This window comes from Lissotriton vulgaris, chromosome 4_1, assembly GCF_964263255.1.
Source record: "Lissotriton vulgaris chromosome 4_1, aLisVul1.2, whole genome shotgun sequence".
In the NCBI taxonomy this organism is placed as follows: Eukaryota; Metazoa; Chordata; class Amphibia; order Caudata; family Salamandridae; genus Lissotriton; species Lissotriton vulgaris.
Genome location: NC_141691.1, coordinates 1,936,140,775 through 1,936,164,405, shown reverse-complemented (window position 1 = coordinate 1,936,164,405; position 23,631 = coordinate 1,936,140,775).

Below are 23,631 nucleotides of genomic sequence, written 5' to 3'. Positions count from 1 at the left end.
CTAAAATGTCATCATACTTCTGGGCACCGTCTCTGGTACTGCTGGTTTTAGTCGCTGCACAATAAAACAGGTGCTGACTCTGTCACTGAGTCTATAGGTGGGTCTGTGTCCTGAAGGCATTACGGAAGGCACCGGTGCACTTTGCAAACATCCTTGGTCTCACTGAAGCTGCTGGGCAACCGTCACCATGCCGTTGCTTGCACCACCTCCTATGGGCACTGCACTCTGCAACTCCTGGCTTTACTCTGTCCGGACATCAACGACACTGTTGCTGGCTGACCTGAACATCAACCGACTCCATCGCCTGTACCGTGACCTGTCAGTACGGCACAGAGCAACGCCTCACTCTGCTGTCAGACAACCATCACCAAGCCGCTGCCTGCACCGCGCCGTGAGAGCACCCGATGCTGCACTGCTTCCACATCACCCTGCAACCGCAACAGATGCCCCGACTGGCCCGCAACATGTCAGTCGCAACAAGAAGGGCACTGTCTATGCATCTGTCGACGCTTTAGCTGACCCGTACCGATGCAGTTGGCTGGAACTTGTAGCGTAGTCATACGGAGCTATCGACTCGGAAGAACTGTGTTTTTCAGATATTCTTGCAATTTGAAGTTTATCTTGAAAAGCACCCATTTTCTACAATATTGTATGTTGGACTTTTCTTGTTTTTGGTCTTGTTGGTTTAGATAAAGTATTGCCTATTTTACTAAACCGGTTTTGGTGCCCATTTGTAGTGTTTTCACTATCATACTGTATGCATGCACAAATGCTTTACACACTGACACTGAGATAAGCCTGTCTGCTCGTCCCAAGCTACAAAGGGGTGAGCAGGGGCTAATTTATAAGTGTATCCCCCTCACCCTGACAAGGAAGAAGGGTCCCTACTTGGTCAAAGGTGCAAACCTTTGCCAACTAGAGACCCCATATCCAACAGTGCCATTTCTGCAAAATTCATCATTGCTGATTTTCCAGCAGGCAGAGAGGATGCTGGCTAAACACACCCTCAGGATAGTTAATCTCCATAGTCCCTCCCCCTCTGCTTATTCCTTCCTTAATCTCCCATCTGACTGGGCTCAAAGAGGAGATGTGTACATTTAAACTGACTTCCTCTGCCTTTCTCCTCCTTCCATTGAAGAATATGGTTTACAACCCCTCCCACTGCTCTGGCATTCCTATGAAGCAGAACCCTGCCCGCCCAGAAGAGCTGGCTAACTCCAGGGGCTATTTATCACCTCATCAAAGGAGCCTGGCTATTCCACTTAACTCTGACCAATCAGGAGACACCACTGGAAGGCTGAACTGTGGCTTACAAATAAAAATGTCTTATAACTTCATGGCTGTATACTTTAGGAGAAATTCAACAATTCCATATTGTTGGATTTATAAATACCAGTCTTTGGATTGCATTTTTCTGATTCTTCTAGCGGGATTTATTAGTTAATAACTTCTTGCCATGTTAACCTATGTGGAAGTGGATTTGTAATAAGTTGAGCCATTTTTCCAACACCAGGGCTTATAAATCATATTTTATAAGGACCCTGCCCATATCTACAGGACCCCACACCCCTAGATATCGAGGAGAGAGTTTAGGGCTTCTGAATATGTATAAATAGTGCAGATCCTCACTTCACAGTGCTCCTAGTACAAAAGCCGGTTTTGGGAAGCACCTTACAACAATGTTGGGAGTGAAATGTACAATTTGAGTAAACCTACGGCATATAACACTCATTTTATAAGGGTCCTCCCTATAAATATCTGGCCCCCCACTTGTAGGACACATAGGGGAGATCCTGTGAGTATCTAATATACCTAAGCAGTTAGTTCATCACGTTTCAAGTGCCCAAAACACCAAAGTTGAGTTCAGACACGATTTGGATTTTAAAGGCAGTCCTGCAACACAGGGCTGCTTTTAAACTGACCTCAGGCTACAGCAGTGCACACATGCAAGTGCAGAAAAGGCTGCTGGCCTCTAAACTGCCATGCCTTATTATATGCTATGGACTTCAAAGTAGTTTCAATCCCTCTGCCCTATAAGTGTCCCTTACAGCACAGCACTCATCCTGGGTCTGCTTATGCAGGGCCTAGGGTCATTCAGAGTCTGTTGCCACCATTACCAGTCAGCAAAAAAAGTGGTGGGTGCATAGGGCACAGGATGACTTTGAAACAAAGATGGAGGCACATTCTACAAATGAAACATGCCTTAAGTTCAGCATTCATTCCCTGTTTTAAGAAAATATCGGCTGTCAAGATCATTTTGGAGACTTCACATACTACCTTTTGAAAGGAATTCCCTGCAAACAGTGCAGCATTCACCAAAGCAAATGAGAGGAAATTATTACTCTGATTTACTCCCTCTCCGCTATACTCTGATTCACTCCCTCTCGCTATACCATGTATAAAAACTACGCCCCAACTGAAGATAACCATGAAATAAAAATGAAAACACATACACGCACAAACAAACACATACACACCCAAACACACACACCATTAGCCCTAAACATCGAAATGTGATGCAATGCAATTGAAGGTCGATTTGTAGAGCGCTGCTAGACATCCGTGAGGGTATCAATGCGCTGAAAAGGTGACTTAAACTGTGGAACATTGGGACAAAGCTCTAACAAAACTGAAAAACAATGAGGTGATTGCTTGTGTAGATGAGCGTCTGACTTTTGAGCTCCCAGGTAAACATTTGTTGACCCTTAAAATGAACTAGATTACAAGAGATTTTACATTTTCTAACATCATTGCCCAATGTAAAATGTGCGTATATTAAAAAACAAAGTTGGAAAATTGTTTCAGAACTAGACATGAGTAAATATTTGTTTACGTGACCAATAATAGAGGATTTTTTATATTCCAAAAGGAATATAGAATGAATTATGGAAATCACAGTACATGGTACTAAATGATCAAAACAATTTAAACAGAAATAGTTTCTGCAACAGCATGCATCTATTTACAACGAATGGTTCTGTTGCTTCAACATATCATTTTAATATCGTGGGGCTGAATGCATGTCTAAAAACATTTTAAGCTAACATTTCCATAAATTGTAAAAGATTTTGCTGGTGTGCAACTTTTAAAAAATAGGTGCCAGGAAATGAGCGTCATCTTTTGTTCAATAATTATGTAGCACCTGAAATGCGAAATGTCATTATTTCCATTAAAATACAAGAAGTCTGAATAAGTGATTGTAAACAGATCTGGATAAAATACATTATCAAACCGAGAATGTGTTTTTCCTCTTATCTGAGAAAACAAATCAAGTTAATTTCCTCTTGGGAAATGGAAAATGCAGATTATATTACCGAACTGTTTTGTCTCGGAATAACAAAACATTGTTCAAATTAAGAGTTGTTTTTCAATGCTATCATCAATGTGTACTGGATAAACATCAGTCCTGAAATCAAACTTTATACATAGCTCTCTACCTGCCCTAATGGGTCATGAGAAAACACCTGTTGCATCATTAGATTACGTAATAATATTAGTACTAAGAAGAGGCAAAACCGCAAAACCTTTGTGTCCTCCCTCTAACACTTGTGTGTGGTATACAGAGCAGGTATAAATTCCAGGAAGACCTACTAATTATTTTCAACAAATATTTTTTTAAGCGATACTTAAGAGTAAAAATCCTAATTAATAACAAATAACATAATAATATACAACATAGGTCCAGGAGGTCTCATCTATGCAGATTTCTTTTTCAGGGAAATTAGTTTCACTGAATTCAATCATGCAAATCTATAAGAATTATTAGGAATGGATCTGTCCCTCTACGACCTAACTATCTACCCATGTCCTAGGCTGTACTTGCATCACTCATCTCAGGTTGTATATGTCTCAATGGCACATTGCAAATTCATCAGTGCCCACAGGCAAATAGTGTACCTTAATATTCACTCACATGAACTAGCATTAACTGTCCCATTCACTAATGGTATGTAATGGCCCACTCAATAACCCAATGTTAAGTCCTAGCACAGTAACTAAAATGAATACCTCACCTTTTAAAGGCCTCACGATGTAACTAGCTGTAATGGTCTCACAGAGTAAGTAGCATTAATAATCTCACTCAGTAAAGAGAATTAAAGCCCACATCAATGCTCCCACACAGTAAATATTTTTGATGGCTCCCCATATTAACATGAACTATTGATCTCACCTGGTAATGAGCACACCCTTCCGAGCTTTCTTGGCTCCACGAAATGCACTCGCACAGCAAGCAGCGTTCACACGTCTCGGATCTCTTTATAGTCCCCATCACAGAATTCAGTATTGAAAGGCCATGTGGGCCCTGGGCGCCACAAGATGCTGCAGGGCTCACTGCATGCGAACGGTGGTCTTGTCATGAGAAGTTGAGTGGCTGCACCGCATACGGTTGTACTGTGCCAGGTGATGCTCTATAACTATATTAATCTATCTCCCTGACTGTTTTCCTATATCCTCGTTTCCACCCTCTCAACAATTTTTCACATTTCCTTATCAAGTTTTATGTACAGTGCTTGGATGCACCGAGGGCTAGGTCGGCGCTATATAACTACTACAAATAAATAAATACATATATCACTGGCAAACTAGAAGGCCCTGTTGTTTAAGTTGATTGCTTCAATGGCATCACAGCTGTAGCAAGGATTCATTCAAGCTATGTGAATCATTTTCAGAAAACGAACAACTGTGCAGGTGTTACTTTTCTTGCAATGGCGACGAGGAAACGTCTTCTCGAGTTGCCATGCATGCAGCCATTGGCATTTGTGGTGCAGCGTAAGGTGGTAGAAAGGTTCAGTGAGTTGAACACTCATCAATGACATATGAGGGGGTCCGCAAGTCATGAGTTTGAATCCCTGCCAGCCGATGTGGTATGCTGTCCTTCCGAGGTCCTATTTATAGACAGGGGGACCCGAATAACCCAAAGGCATCTGGTAGTAAAGCAACTTAAACGAAAGCAATGCCTATGGTAAAAGTTTTTTTGAAAAATATAACTTAATTATAGAAAAGACACCACTAATTGTCCTTTCCTGGCCTAGAATCATGGTCATCTTTACTACTATTATAAAGAGAGAACACAAACCTTTGAGTCAGGTAAACTCGGGAACCACAGCGCCAATCCACACACCCAATACATTGTTGAAAATGTCAGGGTGTGCAGATGGACATAGGCTATATAAAATAAACATTAAACGTAAATTTAAAAATTTTACTTAAAAAAAAAGTAGTCCCCTGGAAGTAGCGCCGGCCGTGACGTGGCGCTGGCTGCGACGTAGTGCTGGACGCGATGTGCGTGATGACGAGGGGAAGCGGCGGACATGAGCGGCGGACAGGCGGGGAGGAGCAGTGACGAGCGGCGGTGAATTTAGGAGCGCCGGCTCAGGTAAGGCAAAGGGACACGTAAGTGATGATGAGGGGATGCGGCGGACTCCTGCTAATGAAACCAACCTGCGTCAGTTGTTTCCCGGGAGGAGGCTGAGCGCGTGCCAGATGAGTCCTCGGGTGGTCCCATGCTGGGCAGAGAACGGACACGGGGAGGCCTTAGGAGGCAGCGCTCGCGCTCTGTCAGTCAAACCCCAGAAAGCGCTGCTGTGAGCCACGCGCCAGGAATGAAGCACTAATTATGGTTCCGGTTTTAGGATCGTGCCGGGGTCGGCTGCCTTCAAAAGCACTGTGTGACTCAAACCACAATGTTAAAGGAAAGTATTTCAGAACAAACAGGTATTAACCTCCGCCGCTCCTTTGTGATCTAGGCGAGTTACCTTTAATGTCTGCACTACAAACCTTGACAGAAAGTTTCATTTAGAAGAAATAAAGGATGCCATGAGCTCTGAAGCAATATATGTTTCTGGTGTGACATTTTAGTGGTTGTTTGAAAAATGCTGGAACTCCTGCTCTGCATTCTTAGGAATCAACATTTTTCCAGAAGATGTCGATTTTTATGAAGCTGGGAGTGTGTGTAATATTGAATTTATGACATGATGAGATGGCGGATTTTGAAACTGCGCTGGAGACCCCACTTTTCCTGCAGCCCAGACACTGCATTACAGAAGATGACACATGTTTGCATGGAGCGTTGTCAAGAAGGCATTCCTTGCTTTACTTCCATGCAAATGAAAGAACACCTTTGTGCCTTCCGGAACACGCGCAGGGGTTAATCAGCATCTCGGGAGATGTACTAACTGTGCACAACATGGGCAGCAGAGCACAGTTACTTTGCTACTCGAGAGTCCCATGTGGGGGTCAGCCACTGGGGCATCAGGGCTTCCCAGTCTCCACTCGCATAGTAGAGAGGGGGGGCAGAGAGAAAGTGGGGCCAATGAAAATGGGGCACTGGTGCTAAATCACTTAGAATGGGAGGTGGTGGAGTGACTGAGTGAGCAGTAACCTAACTTCAATACATTCTATAATACACAGGGTTCTGTAATCCCAGTATATTTACCTACCTCTAATCTATACAACTATTATAAAGGCTATATAAAATAAACATTAAACGTAAATTTAAAAATGTAACTTAAAAAAAAGTAGTCCCCTGGAAGTAGCGCCGGGCGTGACGTAGCGCTGGCTGCGATGTAGCGCTGGACGCGATGTGCGTGATGACGAGGGGAAGCGGCGGACATGAGCGGTGGACAGGCGGGGAGGAGCGGTGACGAGCGGCGAGGAGCTGCGGTGAATTTAGAAGCGCCCGCTCAGGTAAAGCAAAGGGACACGTAAGTGATGATGAGGGAAAGCGGTGGACATGAGCGGCGGACAGGCGGGGAGGAGCGGTGATGAGCGGCGAGGAGTGACAGTGAAGTCAGGAGCGCCGGCTCAGGTAAGGCAAAGGCACACGTAAAATGTCAGGCTGGGAGGGGGCCAGGGGCGGGAGGTGGCTCCGGGACACGGACAATGTCAGGGTGGGCGGGGGCCGGGGCGGGCAGTTGGCCCTGCAGCCTCATTGCCCCGGGACAACATCAGGGCGGGCGGGGAGGAGCGGTGACGAGCGGCGGTGAAATCAGGAGCGCCGGCTCAGGTAAAGCAAAGGGACATGTAAAATGTCGGGCGGGAGGGGGCCGGGGGCGGGAGGTGGCTCCAAGACACGGACAATGTCGGAGCAGGCGGGGCCGGGGCGGGCGGGGGCCTGGGCGGGCTGTTGGCCCTGAAGCCTCATTGCCCCCAGACAACGTCGGGGCGGGCTGCTAGTAAAGAAATAAATCTCAATTGAATCAAAAGCACTTGTTTTCCTATATAAGCTACAGTTACATTAATCACTCATAGAAGAAATATTACAGCTGTTTATTATTTCTTTAAGCTTATTTTTTTCGAGGTCGGCGAGTTGGGTGTGATTAAATGTGGTACTGGCGAGACGAGTTCCATACAGTTTTTAAACGCAGCAGTAGCGAGGTGTGGGGAACAACCTCCAATGAGTAATATTAACTGTTGCAACACACAAATGCAATTGGTCCAGTGCCATGTCGTAAAGCCCCCAAATGCAGGAAGGATGTTTGTGTGAGTGACTTGTACCCCAAACGAGGTAGTGCACCTGCTTCACGTGATCCAGTTGCGCATCTGTCAAACCACTTCAAGGGATCCAGTGATTCCCCTGTGGTGCACCTGCTTCAAGTGATCCAGGGATAGTTACATAATGTACTGGCGAAGCATGTTTCGCCCACACCAGCTCCCAACTGTAACGGGGTCAGAATGAACACCACTTTCGGCTGTAATATGAACTGTGAGAGAGGATACACTAGCCTTAAAAAACGTGTGTGTGGTAGGAACGCCCGTGCCTCCCCTTCAAAGTGAATTGAAGGCCCTTGAGCACTGATTCCAATGTTCAAAGGCAGTGCACACTCGCATATACCTGCACAAACTCCTCGAGTCCAGTCCTCCCCACGCCCAATGCCCCTGAAAGCAGGCAGCATCGCCATTAAAGTCGTCAGCCTGCAACCTGCGACGGTGGGAGCTTAGCGCATCCAAGGGTGGAGCAAAAGTTTAAAGGGCCCTCCCTGCAATGTACGAAATGAGCAAAATTGCGCTCACAAAGGGCCAGATTCTGAGAATCTGGCCCTTTGCGAGTGCAATTTTTGCATTTGGGATTCATCATCCCAAATACAAAAATCGCTATTAGCGAAATCGCATATTTGCGAGGAATTGGATTTAAGGAATCTCTAATAGAGATTCCTTAAATGCAATTCATCAACCAATTTGAAATTGCGAATTCGCAATATTTGGTCGCAATTTACCACGAAGTCTGACTTCGTGGTAAATTGCGAAAAAAGAGAAAAAAGCTCTTTAGTGCATTTTTTTCATTTGCATGTTACACACACACATGTCCTTTGGACATGTTTGTGCGCAACACCTGTTTAAATTTGCATTTAAGGGGTACCACAGGGTGTCCTTTGGACACCCCCGGCACCCTTGAAATCGCTATCTTATTTGCGATTAGCAAATTGCTAATCGCAAATAAGGAATACTCCTCATTCATTCCTATGGGCCTTTTGGCCCATAGGAATGAATGGGGAGTTATTCCTTATTTGCGATTAGCAATTTGCTAATCGCAAATAAGAAATGTGTAGGAATCGAATCTTATTTTGCGATTCCTACATGAATCCCGTTTTGCGAGTCCGTAATAGCGATTCCTTATGAATCGCTATTAAAGACTCGCAAAACGGGTCTTTGATGAATCTGGCTGTTAATCGGGAGCGCTCGGGCCTGAGTTCTGTGCTGTGGGAGGCACCTTGCAGCTCGGGCCCTGCTGCAGCTCGGGGCCCCCAGCCCTGCGGGAGATGCGGGGGCCTGTGTTACGTCCCTGGTCATTAGTAAACTTATAAAACAGAGGAGCTCTCCGTCATATTACTGCTTCTTTTTTCTGACTAAAACAACATCAACATTGTACATACAGCAGGGGTCTAATTTAAAGGACTGCCAAGTTTCTCATTGTTAGTCATGATTATTTCAGCCAGTCTATGTGTTTCCTTTGCATTCATTTATGTGCAGGTCTCTTTATTTATTTATAAATTTAAGGCAACAAGAGCCAGAATTCAGAGAAAATCCTGGACAATTTCAGCTTTATACACAGGGACATGGAAAACTTGAGAGTTCTGCATTTAGGGCAACATAGAATCTTCACTTCTTCACTCACCATCGGAGCCAAGGGGTCAGAAAAAATATCTTTGCTTAAGCGTGTTCTTCTTGCGCCAAACTGAATCTGGTATGAATCACATGAGCAGCTGGATGTAATATGGTGAAAGATGTGTCATGGTCTGTACATAGGAAAGGTAAATGGGAATGAAAATAAAATATTGATAGATATGTAGGAAACCAATGGTGCCAAAGGTAAACAATAATAATACATCCATAATTGTGCTTTTAATAATAATGTGGGATTACCACCATGCAAGTTAAAGGAGACAAAATGTGTACTGAATGTATCTGACTTACAAGGAAGAAATGTCACACAGAGGTATAGAATAATACAAAACAAATGTGAAAATGTATTTAGCATGAACTTACGTATTTAGGTGATAGAAATCATGTTTTCTTTAATACCGGTTTTTCTTTGACTCAGCTCTTAGAATTTGATCTCAGGATAAAAATTTACGTTTCAATTAGTTTCTGCTTTTTATAAACTGTATCACATTTGCAACCAGTTAAATTGTTCTCATGCAAACATTTCGACATTTTTGGGAAAATAATGAATGGCTTTTATAAAGATAAATGTGCCTCTGACCTCCTGTGCAGCTAGTCCACTCTTCCACATTTTAATTACACATTTTTAAAGCGCAAGCCTATCACCCCTAAGGGTATCGAGGCGCTGGATGGCGTCATGGAGAGTAAGTGAGCTCTTGCCAAGAGTCACATGATGCTGAGCTAAATTGCCGCCAGCGCCAAGGATCGCACTGTGAGCCACGCACTCAGGAGTCAGCCTTTCTGGCTGCTACGCCATACCTCTACCTTGGTTGCCATGTTGTTTGTGGGGCTCCTTCTCCCAAAGACCTCTGAAATTCCAAAGCTAATGCTCATTATGGACATACCTGGTATACCCTAAGATTGGGGATAAATAATTCTCTGTTGACCTGGCCTCCTCCTGCTGTGGACGATGCCTCGATTGTAGCCCCCAGCTAGCCCAAGGAATTCACAGACACAGACACCGACCACCTAGAAGTCCTCAAAACCGACACTATGAATGGAAGGATGGCTGTCCCAAGAACTGTCAAAACACAAATGCTGAATGGTGCCACATCTTCCATCTACCCAAGTTGCATGGACATCTTTAGTGGGACTCCTTCCCTTCCCCATAATTGATGTGAGCATGGGCCAATGATCGGCCTAAATTGGTCCAGAGGAAGTATGATGGAGCAGCTTCTTTGAGAGGAGGCTGTGGTCCAGATCAGTCAGATTTCGACATAAGTGTATTTTACGGGGTCCGATTAGGTCATGAACTTTCCTTTAGGGAGAGTGGGCGGGAGTTTCACTGCACCAGTAGTGGCATTCAAAAGAAAAACAGTGCCAAAGAATAAAGGCGAATAAGTGGTTAATTTGTGCCCATGGTTGCCAGTGGGCCTCATTCGCATGTATTTGTTGGGATTGGCCAATCCCGATCTTTCCACTCTAATGTTACTTGTGGGATGATATCATTTAAATAGGAGAAAAACGAGTGCTATTGCTATGAGTAGCATCATCATGTCACATCATTTTCATAGTCATTCGCTTCCACAAACATCTGCCTAGTGCCTGGATGTCATTTTAGGGTCTCAGATAGGACCCCTGGCTTGCTCCCAGCTGCCCTTGGCACTTCTTTTGCGATCCCTGGCCTCAGAAGTGACTGGCAAAAGCAGTTACAAAAAGACTAGTCTGATGAGCCGTGTTTGTGTTCTGCTGCTCACACACTTTAACATAAGTAACTCCAGCAGGAACGTCACTCTTCTAAAAAAACAAAAAAAAACTAAAAACACACATTGATCAAGAAATGATGTCGTTACTTTTTTGTGAATACCTGAAATGTATATTAGAACCATACCTGAACAAGTTTGCTTAGAGACATTAAGCGGTAGATGTACAATAACTGGTGCATCCCTGCATATCAGCAGGAATGCGCCAGTTATTGTGCGCCGCAGCTCCGCCATGATGGATGCGCCGCATTTAAAATGCGGCGCACCATAGGGCAAAAACGGTGTACAGACAAAATATCGACTCCAAAATATCGACTGGACATAATATCGAGTTTTAAATATAGACTGGACAAAATATCGACTGGACATAATATCGACTACAAAAATATCGTTTTTCAGGTAAGTGAAGTAATATCGACTGTATAAAATATAGATAGCAAAAATCTCGAATTTTTAATAATATATAATATTTTATAGTGTATTTTTATGTAATAATATGTGTGAAAACTGTGTCTTAATGTTATAAAATATTTTAATAAATGAATTTTGTTTTTATAATAATTGCGTAATGTAATTCTGTAGCGGGTTGTGGGTTTATAGGGGAAAAGGGTGGGAAGTAATTTAATAATAATTAATTAATTAATATATGTTTGTTAATATTTTTAATTCATAATTAATTGATAATTAATTAATATTAATTAGTTAATTAATTAATATAATTTTGAACATATTTTGTATTAGTAATTAATTGGTAATTAATTAATTGTAATTAGTTAATTACATTAATTAGAGTAAATTTTTAATATATATAATTTTGTGTTATTTTTAAGTAATTAATTGGGAAAAAATAATATGAATTATTAAAATAATTACAGCTAATGTGTTAATATATTTACTTTATTGTTATTGTTAATTAATAATTAATTGGTAATTAAATAATATTGATAAATTTTGGGTAAAGGAGCATTTTTAGGGTTCAGGGTCAGTTTTCAGTTTTAGGGTAAAGGGGTATTTTTGGGGTTCAGGGTCAGTTTTCAGTTTTTGGGTAAAGGGGCATTGTTAGGGTTCAGGGTCAGTTTTCAGTTCATGGGTAAAGGGGTATTTTTAGGGTTCAGGGTCAGTTTTCAGTTCATGGGTAAAGGGGTATTTTTAGGGTTCAGGGTCAGTTTTCAGTTCATGGGTAAAGGGCTATTTTTAGGGTTCAGGGTCATTTTTCAGTTCATGGGTAAAGGGCTATTTTTAGGGTTCAGGGTCAGTTTTCAGTTCTTGGGTAAAGGGGTATTTTTAGGGTTCAGGGTCAGTTTTCAGTTTTTGGGTAAAGGGGCTTTTTTAGGGTTCAGGGTCAGTTTTCAGTTTTTGGGTAAAGGGGTATTTTTAGGGTTCAGGGTCAGTTTTGGGTTTTTGGGTAAAGGGGTATTTTTAGGGTTCAGGGTCAACAAATAAGATTGTAAAAAATTATTTTTATTATTTTCATTTATTATTTAATTACTATAATTTAATTTAAGTATTTTTAAGTATATTTTAGTAATTAAAATTTAATATTAATTTAATTTAACACTGTTTTTAATAAAGTCGATATTTTTTACATCTATATTATTGTTAACGATATTTTGTACTCAATATTTTTGTACTTACCTGTTTGTAGATACAAACTCGATATTTTGACTGTCGATATTTTGTCCACGATATTTTGGCAAGTCGATATTTTGTCCCTCGATATTATTTCAGTGATCCGGCAAAAACGGCACAGATGCGTCACGCATCTGTGCCGTAAAAGCGGGGCATTGCTGGAGTTGTATCGATGCTTAGGGGGGGACTATCTCACAATGCTGCGTCAATCCTTACGCCTGCTTCAAGAAGGCGCAGGATTTTGACACAGCATGGGCCTAAAAGTGACTGAGTGAAATCTTGTAGATTTCACTCAGCCACTTTTGGGAGGCGTTCCTGCGCTGGAACGCCCCACCCCCCCTGCAATGGAACGCCTCCTTCTGGTGCAGGGCTTTACAACATGACGCATCTGGGAGATGCGTCACGTTGTAAATACCCCGCACCATGGCACATCTTTTGCGCCACCGCTGCGTCACAAAAGTGATGCAACAGCGGCTTAAAAGAGGCGCAGGGGGCTTGTAAATCTGCCCCCAAGTGATCATGAATAAAAAACGTTTACAATCCTAGCAATACAGTAAGCCAATAGCATGTTTTGTTTTATAGCACAATGTCCTCCAGTTTAAAATAAATAAAAAGTGTAGTTTTCCTGGCACATCATGTCAGTTAGAATACAGAAATATATAAGATAGGCATGTATTCCTGATAATAACTGCTGTGTCACACTAACTGTGAATTTATTACAGGTTTCCTGTAAATGTCATTTTTTGCAGTAGAGCTCTCTCCTGGCGCTGCTTTGTTAAACTACAGTCTTTGTTAGGGACTCTTCTTTGCAGTTTACTTTCTCCTGCAGCTTTGCAGATCTTGCCTTCTTATGACAGACATCAGGGTCTGGCTGCAGCTATTTATGGGGCACATTACAGCCCATGAGAGAGGAGAACGGCACCCAAGCACAGGTAACGCAAGAGAGCACAGAGAGACACCCGCGGAATAGCTATCAAAGGTGCAGCAGGCTCAGTGGCACCAGGACTTTGGAGATTTTAGGGCCCACTGCACCCAAATGATGGCTGTTTTTTACTTCCCAGCTGAAGAAGAGTTTGTCCATTTTCCTTGCTAGCATTTGGCACCATGATGGCCTTGCAATGCCAGGGACGGAAAGGGGGAGGGAGGTTGAGGAAAGATGATGGTAGAGGAAAAGAAAGAGGAGCTGGAAGAGGGCATAACGCAGAAAGGGAAGTGAGAAGGGCAGAGAGAGAGACTGTAGCAGATTGAGGGAGTTAGAGAGGGGACAGATAAAAAGATACAGGGGCAATCAAGAAGGACTTAGAGTTACAGTGGGAGAATGGGAAACATGTGGATAGTGACCGGGAAGACTAGGGGAGAGAGGGTCATACAAAATCATGGATAGAGGAGGAGAGCGTTAAAATTGTCCTGACTTGTATTAGGCCCCGTAATGTAATGTAAGACATACTTTTATAGCGCGACTATCACTGAAAGGGTATCTTGGCGCTTTGACTCTACAAAACATCACACACAGACGAGATCACACTGCCTCGGGAAAATGTGGGACTTCAACCCCTTTTTGAAAAGGGATAGTTCATTCAAACTCCTCAAGGAAAATGGGAGAGAATTCCAAAATTTAGCAGCAGTGAAGCCAAAGGAACGGCCGCCCATCCGAATCCTCTGGATTCGAGGAACCGCCACCAATGAGCAGATGAGGAACGTAGAAGTCTGGCTGCCGAATACCAAGAAAAAAATTCCTGAAGTGCAATAGGCCCCTGTCCATGGAGTACCCTGAAGACTATGCAAGAGGCCTTGAAGCAGATCCGCTGATGAATAGGCAGCCAATGAAGGTCTCTAAGTGCTAGAGATGATGAAGCTGAGTGCGTCCAAGAGAGGGCCACCTTGGCTGCCATATTCTGGATCTGCTGCAATTTCCTAATCAGGGAACTAGGGCCACCTAGAAGCAGTGCATTGCAGTAATCAAATCTGCTGAGTATGATACTGCGCACTACTTCAGGTCTAGCCGAGGCGGGTAACATGGGGAGGATCTTACGCAGTGTTCGTAACAGCATCATGCAGGTGCCAATAGAAGTTGGCTTCACCAATCCTGACTGTCCAAGGTTAGCCTGTCCTCCCCTGAATGAGCTCCTGGACTTCCCTCCTATCTCTCAAGTAGAGTTTGAGAAAGTTGCATTGGCCATCACCTCTGGATCCCCCCTTGACCCTCTGCCTCCGAAAATCTGGAAAGCTTGTGGGCACGAATTATTCCATACCTTACGGATGATTTGCAATCAATCCCTCAGGTGCGGTATCGTCCCCATTTCCTGGAAGCAAGCGCTCATCACCCCGCTATTAAAGAAACCCACGCTGAATCCAGAATGTCTGTCCAACTTTCGCCCTATATCACTTCTGCCATTCCCGGTGAAGGTACTCGAACGTTGGGTCAGCAACTGCCTCTTAAACCATCTCGAGCAGTACCACGTCTTAGACGAATTCCAATTCGGGTTTCGCCCGGCCCATGGCACTGAAACTGCTGTACTCACTGCCATGGAGGAGCTTCGAATGCGTGCAGACAGAGGCCAAGCTGTGGCCTTGATTTTATTGGATCTGTCTGCCGCATTCGATACGGTCAACCATGGGATTTTGCTTGAGAGGTTAAGAGAGGCAGGGATCGCCGGTACGGCCCTGCTTTGGTTTCATTCATATCTTAGTGATAGACAACAGGCTGTATCCCTTCCCCCATACCAATCGGCCTTTTCCCCTGTCCCTCACGGTGTTCCTCAGGGCTCCTCTATTAGCCCGATCCTTTTTAATGTTTACCTGAAACCACTGGTTCTGCTAATTAAATCGCACAAGGTGACCACAGTAAATTATGCAGACGATACTCAGCTGTTGCTTTCTTGGGAGGGCGAAGAATCCATCCCATTAGAAGCCTTTCACAACTGTCTAAGAGACACCGCTAGCTGGTTGCACCGGAATTCCCTCCAGTTCAACTCCGCGAAAACCGAGGTTTTGTTCTGTCCGGCGAGCCGCATTCCCCGCCCTCTGCCTGCTGAGTTCTGGCCCCCGGAAAACTCTAATAACCCATCACCCGTCACCAGTGTTCGCAATCTGGGCGTCATGCTAAACCACCAGCTGAGCATGGAAACGCAGGTCTCAAGAACAGTTGCTACCTGCTCAGCCCTCATGCGCTCACTGCGCAAGGTTCTGCCTCTTTTACCACCCCCGGCCCGAGCATTGATAGTCAGGTGTACTATTCTTAGTCGCCTTGACTATTGTAATGCTCTCCTGTTTGAATCCCCTGTGACACTACTGGACAGACTCCAACGAGTTCAGTCGGCAGCAGCCAAACTGGCTCTTGGTTGGACCAGAAGATCCTCTGCCACCGCTGCGCTGGCCGAGCTGCACTGGCTACCGCTGAAGCAGCGTATTGCCTTCAAGGCCCTCTGTCTGGTCTTCAAGGCACTACACGGTGCAGGACCTAGACCTCTCCAACGCCTGTTCTCGTGGTACACACCCACCAGAACACTTAGGTCTACAACTGCCTGCCTGGTGAAAGTCCCCAAATATAAGAAGTCCAGGGTCGGAGGCAGATCTTTCAGAGTGGCTGCAGCTAAGCTGTGGAACAGCTTGCCGGCCGATGTCCGCCAAATCACTCATCTCCTACCCTTTAGGAAACGAATCAAAACTTGGCTCTTTCCTTCACCCCTTTAGCCTGCTAGTTAAAGTTCAACCTCCCTGTCTATAAACCCAGGAGTAGCCACCAGCGCCAGGATACCTGCAAGGTGACAGTTGCGCTTAATAAATGTTTTAAATAAATAATAAATAAATAGTCTTCTTTACAAAGGCATCCAACTGTAGTTGTGGGCCGAAGATAACACCGAGGTTGCGAGCAGCGTTCGCTGCTTCGACAGTGACCAAAGTGGTTGGTGGCCAAAGGTCCACAGGCAGAGGACGAGGAATTTTATCCAGTGAACAATGCAGCACCTCAGTCTTTGATCCATTAAACTGAAGGGAATTATGTCTCAGCCAGTCCGCAGTGGCTAGCATGCACTGATGAAAGGTCTCTGCTGAGAAAGCGTCCTTACCTTCAAAGGAGAAGATAAGCTGCGTGTCATCGGCATAGTTTATTACAGAGATGCCGAAGGATTTGATCAGCCTAATCAGGGGACAAAGGTAAAGGTTAAACAAAAAAGGGCTGACTGCTGACCCTTGAGGCACTCCTTGCCCCACCTTTTTGGTGCCGGACCTGAATGGAGGTAAGGCCACCACTTGATGCCTATTATGAAGGTAAGAGACCAGCCAATCCCGGGCCGAGCCAACCACCCCATTCTCTTCCAATCTGTTGATTAGAGTAGAGTGGTTTACCATGTCGAACGCGGCCGACATGTCGAGCAGCACCTGAAAAGCTGCTCGACCACTGTCGACACGCGAACGAAGATCGTCCAGAACCACCACCAGTGCCGATTCCATACCGTGAGCTGGCCGGATGCCAAACCGGGCTACATCTAAACAGGCATTAGTCTCTATAAAGCTATACAGGGATTTAGTGACATATTTTTCCAAGATTTTGATTGGAAAGGGCAAAAAAGCGATGGGCCTGTAGTTCACAGGACAGAGAGGATCCAGTGTGGCTTTCTTCAGTAGTGGAGATACCACTGCCCGTTTCCAACTATCAGGGACCATAGCAGAGCTGAAGGACTGGTAACAGATAGAATAAAGAGGAGGAAAAATCTCCTCTTGGAACAGCTTCCAAAACGTATGTGGCAACGGGTCCAAAGGAGAACCCGATGCGACACAGTTGGCCAAATTACAAAAATCCTCATAGGATGGAAGGGTGAAACTGGACAGCGTTGGGTGTGCAGGAACTTCCCCGGTGTTGGCTGGAGTCAAAGTGGACGGTGGCTTAAAGGTGGGCTGGGTGTTAGAAGTACTAGGAGAGGAAAGACCGCTCAGGGTAGTGGTAATCTTGTCCTCAAAAGTAGCGGCCAGGGAATCACACAGTTCCTGCGAAGCAGGGATGTTGTTAGCAGCACAGGCAGGATTGGAAAGAATATTAACGATTTTAAAAAGAGTTTGTGACCTATTGGCTGCGTGTGCCAACGAGTCCTCAAGGAACTTGACTTTGGCACATTTTATCTGTGCTTTATAACCCAGAGTGATTGTTTAAAAAGATTTTTATCTACCTCAGAATAGTGCTTCCTCCATGTTCTTTCCGCTTGTCTACAACGTACTTTAAACTGAAAGAGTTCATTAGAATACCAAGGGGCAGCGTGCTTGGATCTGCCCTTCTCTTTCCTTAATGGGACCGTTTTATCTAAGGATTCTGTAATCTGTTGGAAAAGGCTCTGGTAGCTCTCCTCTACTTCTTTCTCCAAAGTAAAACCACAAGGAAGCAAAGGAGGCAAGGTAGAGCATTTCAAAAATCTAGACCACTGTCTGCTAAGTTTGGTGTTACCTGTGCGACTATCTATGAAAGAGTCATTGGGAAGTTGTAGTGAAAATTGGATAAGGGCATGATCAGTCCAGCATTGAACGGTTATATCCCCGATCTTGACCCAAGTGTCTTCATCAAAGACCAGATCCAGGATGTGACCCTTCAAATGAGTTTGGGAGAGCACCAGCTGCTGAAGGTGGATGTTACTGCAGGCCTGGCATAGATCTTTATACGCCGTATCCAAGGGGCCATTCAGCCAGAGATTAAAGTCTCCCAAAACCATGAGCCTAGCATGAGAATTAGAAAGATCATAGATGAGATCCACCAGATCGTGTGAGACTATCGTGGCACTGCCAGGTGGTCTATAACAAAGCAGGCCAGAGTACAGGACCCCCTTATGAATTTTTAGCGAGAAGCCCATCAGTTCAATACCTTGAACATTTTTGACCTCAAACTCTGTCAAGCCAAGTGTCCCCCTGAAGATAAAACCCACACCTCCTCCTCTGCCGCCTGCTCGGGGATTGTGCCTTATCTTATATCCAGGGGGGCAGGCCAGCCCAAGCTCCACCCCACTTTCAGCTCTTGTTCATGTCTCCGTGAGAAACAGCACATCCAAACCCAGAAAATCGATTAGGAGTGATATTTCCGAATGATGTTTACACAAGGACCTGACATTGAGCAGACCACAAGATAACACCATAGGACTATTGGTGGTTGCTGAGGGCTGGCTGACGGAGCAGGATAGCTGGCCTACCTGAAAGAGTTCTTCCCTGGAATAGGCATATCGAGCAGGAGCAGGTTTGGCAGCGTGGCTGGCGCTGGTCGCGGTATGTGCGCGGACGGGCGCAGACAGGCTTGTCTCTGGCGCGCCCGCTGCGCACGTGCGCTGCGCGCTTGGATGTTCTGCATTATAAACACTGTAAGCGCGAGAGTCCTACGAGTCAACCTCTGGACCCGCGAGCAAGAAGGCTCCTGAAAACCGGCACCTTCCTGGTTCCCACACCCAAGATGGCGCCCAAATCGCCGTGACGCGGTTCAAATAACCCCTTAATCGGCCTAAATTCACAAATGCGGGGTGGAAACCTTTTAAAGTGCGGGTAAGAACTAGAAAAGATTTTGCACAGCAAAAGCGGCTAAAGTAGAAAATTCAGCTGCGCTATACAGCAGCAGCGCGATTATGCAATGGTGCTTCTTAAAATATTAAAAATGGTTGTCAGCTAAGAGAGGAATTACAGAGTGAGCGTACGCGCTGCAGGTCAGGTAAGCAAAGTCTACCTGTGCATGGAGGAGTTCCAGTTTTTTAATCCTTGTACAAGCGCGAGAGTCCTACGAGTCAACCTCTGGACTCGCGAGCAAGATGGCGCCTGAAAACCAGCACCTTCCTGGTTCCCCGTGAAGCCCTTGCAGTGCCAGTGAGAGAGACAGAGAGCGATTTAAAGAGGTAGCAGAAAGGTCGAGGTAAACAAAGTGGGGTGGTTAAGCGGTGACATGAAGGAGAAGGACAAGTGTGAAAGGGACCCAGAGCTAGATTGGAGGAGAAAGAAAGAGGGAGGGTGAAAGGGTGAAAGGAGTATAAAGTAGAAAAGAAAGAAGGTCTAGAGTTATAGTAGGGGAAGTGGAGAGAGAAAGCAATAGAACGTTGTAGAGGGAGGAGGAGAAAGAGAGGGTGTAGAGGGGGAAGAGTGAACAGCATGAAAGACAGTGAGGAAAAGGCATGAGCACCAAACCGAAGAAAGCGCAAGAGACATAGATAGGCAACATTAAAGAGGAGATAGAGAGAAGAGATGGAGGAAAAGAAGGGAAAGCGAGGATGAGGAAGAAAGAGCACAAGGCAAGAGGCAAGGCAAAGAAAAGAGAAATAATGAAAAAAAAGGATGACATCGTGAATGAGAGAGGGTTGAAAAGATGAGAGCTATGAAGCTTGAAAAGGGAACTGTAGATGGAGCTAGATCGCCAAAGATAAACACAGAAGGGTTTTGAGAAGGAGGGGGGAGAAAGAGATCATGATGGAAACAACAACACATGCCTGAGAAAGGAATGCTGAGAGGTTGATGGAAAAAGCAAAGGGAGAAATAGACTACATGAGGCAAGTCTGTTCAGAGGGATGTGATATCCAAGTTACTTTAACTTATTCATTCAACGAAAGGTAAATGGAACCATACCAGGAGTATGGCTTGCAGATGGCCTTACAAGCAACGGAATGCTTGTGAGCCTCTTAGTCACAGAGATGTAAACAATGTATAGCCACTGCCCACCTTCAAAGTGGAACAGTGGGCATGCAGTGCTCACCTTGTCCATGTGGGGCAGACAAATGCAGATACTGAAGACATGATGGAGGTTTTTATAACTGTGTGAAGGAGAAGGGGGGAATTAAAGGTTGTTTGGAAGAATAATCAGTGTCTTTTGTTCGTCATCTCTGAAATACATCTGGGATACCACTGGCAGCAGTGCTGTGGGAGGCATTTGGATGGGAAGCCTGAAGGCTGCTGCACACCTGAAATTGACCACATGGATAAAAAACACACTGTTGGATGTTTTATAAAACTGTACTTTTCATCTTGCAACTACACACTTAGGGGACTATTCACAAACAGGATTTAGTAGGGTGTTTACCAGGCACGGCCTGTGACGGGCGTTATACTGGGGCGGTGACGTCAGCCAGGGGAGGGTCATGGTGGGGGGTTGTAAAATGCGAGATATGGACTATTAGAGGTAAGTTCCGAAAAGAAAAAAAACCCGAATTTCGTTGCCCACCTGCATCACATTTGGTGATGCAGCGTGGGCAACGAAATTCGTCAACAGACATTTTCGTCAACAGACATTTTTATGCTGCGATTATTTAGTTAATTCAATGCTAAGAAGAAAACTACGAGCACCGGGGAAACTACGAGCACCAAGATGCAACAACTTGTTGGCCAAAGAACCAGGACTGGCTTTAAGTGTCATACATGACATGGAGTCATCTTGCAGCTCTGATAATTGGAGGCTTCTAATTTTTGGTACCATTATATCTATCCAATGCAGTCCTCCCAACTTGCCTCAGTGGCAAATAGTTGACAAATATTGGAGTGTCGCACGCACACTTGGGAGCATATTTATGTGCCCCCTGCACTGCCGTAGAATCACATTTTGTGATGCTCCGCCAGTGCAAACCACCATATCATATTAATGAGGCCACGCAAAGCCTCATAGACATGGAGTAAGGCAAGGCAGTGGAAATAGCTTAGTTGCCTTCGTCTGAGCTAAGTAGGCGCTCCATGGGCGCTGTGGTGGGTGTTCCCATGCAACAGCCATGGATTTTGATGCATCTCCAGATTTACAAGACTATGTAAACCTGGGGATGCGCAAAAAGCTTCCGCCCCCTAAGTTGAGGTGTAACGAGGAGAAATAACGTTATTTCTCCTCGCATTCTGCAGCACAAATAGAAAGAGGAAAATGCCTGAGTAGATTTCTATGCAGGAAGGTGCCCCTTTCTACACTTAAACAATCCTCCAACAACATAGGCAGCCTTGCACCATGATGCAAGAGTGCCTTCATTGGCACTAGGCTGCCGAAATGGTGCTAGCAATACATTCCTGACCTTTCACTTTGACGCAGGGCAGCGAAGCCAGGTGACTGGCTGCGCTGCCCTACGCCACATTCCCATAAACATGCTCCTTTACTTGTAAATCTATCAATCATTTGCTAATCACAGAAAACACATGGAATGAATCGTAAGTGTGCCCCAGAATGAGAGACCTATTTGCCTGGTGGCGACGCAATACTTAAGACAGATTTGTGAAGCCACGCAAGGCCACCTTGCTTGGCCCTGACAGGCTCCATGAATATGGAGTAAGGCAACACAGTGCAAATCGCTGCATTGCCTTACTCTGCCCTGGGAAGGCATTCCACGGGCATTATGTGCACGTTCCAATGCAATTTTCATAGTTTCCCAGATTTGCCAGAACTTGTAAACCTAGCAGTGCACCAAAAAGATATGCCTTCCCAGGAGAGGCATAACAAGGAGAAATCTCTTTATTTCTCCTTGCTACTTCCTCTTTCTATGTGCACAAACAGAAAAAGGAATATGCCTCCCAGGATTGGATTTGTGCAGGAAGGTGCTGCTTCCTGCACAAAAATAATCCTGCCAACAACACAGGCACTGTTGAGCCATGGTTCAAGTATGCCTACGTTTGTGCCAGGCAGCCAAAAGGGTAACAGCGCAGGGGAAAAGGCAGGAATGCACCGTATTCTTTTACATACAACATATTCTAGCCCTTTACCTCACGCAGTGCACCGCAGCAAGGTGACCTGCTTTGCTGCCCTACTTGTCTATTTTTCATAAATAGGCTACATAATGTGTAAATTAGCAAAGGCACTGATTGGACGACCACCTACTATATACAGTGGTTAAAGCGAGGTGTATTAAGGCCCCCGCTGATTTGATTGTGAATGATGACAGTTTTTTTTATCAATGTTTAAAGTAAATTATGATAAAATGACGGTCTGATCGAGTCCTTTATGCCGTGTAAATGTCGCAGGTTGTTGGCTAAATGACACACTTACCTGCATTGACAAATAAACGCCGGGATCCCTAGCTGGCCATCAGTCTTTGAGATGGCTCCCATCACATCCAATTGACATCATCCTTCTGTTTATGAGAGATGGCTCCTACAGCAAAACCATTTTGTTTATGTTGTGCTTGAGTGCTCTCAAGAAGCTTCCTTTCACACTTTTTACAGAGTGACCTTTTCACAGCTGGAAGATCTTATGAATCAGGAGCCTTAAATAATTGGATAACTCTAGGTATGAAAGACTTCTTTTTCACTGTGAAATCGAGTTTGCATTTGTGTCCCCTAATAGAATTTAATTATCAACTGCAGTAAATAGACCTTTGGCCAGCTGCTTGATTTATATTTACAAAGCGGACATGGAACTCATGGCAAGGAGAAGAGATAGTTATAAAAGACATTTCTCCCTTAACCACATATAATTTTTCGATTATCATTAGGCCAGTGTGTGATTAACTGCACGCTGCATGATGGATTTTCTTTTAAAAAAAGATGGTGTTTTTGGTCCCAAACAAACATGGCTCTGCATTATGCAAATCAGCACCCTGGGCTTTTTGTTTGTTTATATTTCAAGCAAAATTAAAAAAGATTTTGGCAGGCACTGCATGTCTCCTGCCAGTCATATGTTGCTGATTAATCACGCATAATGGGCAGACAGCATGTGGGGTGAAGTAATTTCATAGCAATCACTACCCATTATTTAAGATCCCTCTGACACTGTGCCTTGCGAGTCTTGTTTCGCTGCTACTTCAAGGGAGACTGTGATGAAGAACGAGAGTTAAATAACCTTTAAACAAAACGTTGAACTTGTTTTGAGCATAATAAAGGAGATAGATTTCACATTAGCAAGCTTGGGTATCATAAACAAACTAAATGAGATGTAGGTTAGTTAAGGACATGCACAAAATTACATGGCATCAGAAGGACCGGAAACACTAAGGAGCCGAATAGAGTGAAAATGTATGTATTGTATTGTACTTCTTTTTGTGATGTACCTGATGGGGAAACATCCTAAACAACGAAGTTTTAAAAACGACAAAACCTTTACAACGAAGTCCTAAACTACGAATTTAATGAACAACGAAGTCCTAAACCACGACTTTTCCGGACTGCAAAACAATGTAAGAACGTCATTCCCCACCCCTCATCAAACAGAATTGCTGAACACGTC